A 509-nucleotide genomic window follows, 5' to 3' on the forward strand; every position below is an offset into this window, starting at 1 on the left:
AGCGCTACCGGCTTCACGGTTTGCTGGGCAGCCTCCAGACCCTGCGCCCCCCGGCTGGGCGCTTCCCCTCCCGGGCTCCAGCTGTGCTGGGGAAGCGCCGGCCGGGGGCGCAGGGTCTGGGGGCTGCCCGGCAAACCGTGAAGCCGGTAGCACTCCGGCAGCCCTTTTTGCGTGGCTGGGAGTGGGAGGGAGGAGGGGGTGGAGTTAGGGCGGGGAAGGGGGTGGGAAATGGGCAGGGTCCAGGGCCCCGTGGAGGGTCCTCTTTTTTTATTTGTTAAATATGGTAACCCTAGGCGTAGGTCCCCAGCTCTTCCTAACAGAGATACATTGTTAAGGGATGATGCTCAGGATCACTCACAGTCTCATCAGTAAGTGCCACATACCCTTGACATCATTGTTTTCACAGTAACTAAAGTTGGCCAAAATAGAGATGAGCAAATTGCAACAGTGACTTTAAATCTCCCCAAACTTCAGGGAATTTGGGATCCAGACCTAGACCTGGATCTGAA

This window comes from Trachemys scripta, chromosome 3 (genome assembly GCF_013100865.1).
Source record: "Trachemys scripta elegans isolate TJP31775 chromosome 3, CAS_Tse_1.0, whole genome shotgun sequence".
Lineage (NCBI taxonomy): Eukaryota > Metazoa > Chordata > Testudines > Emydidae > Trachemys > Trachemys scripta.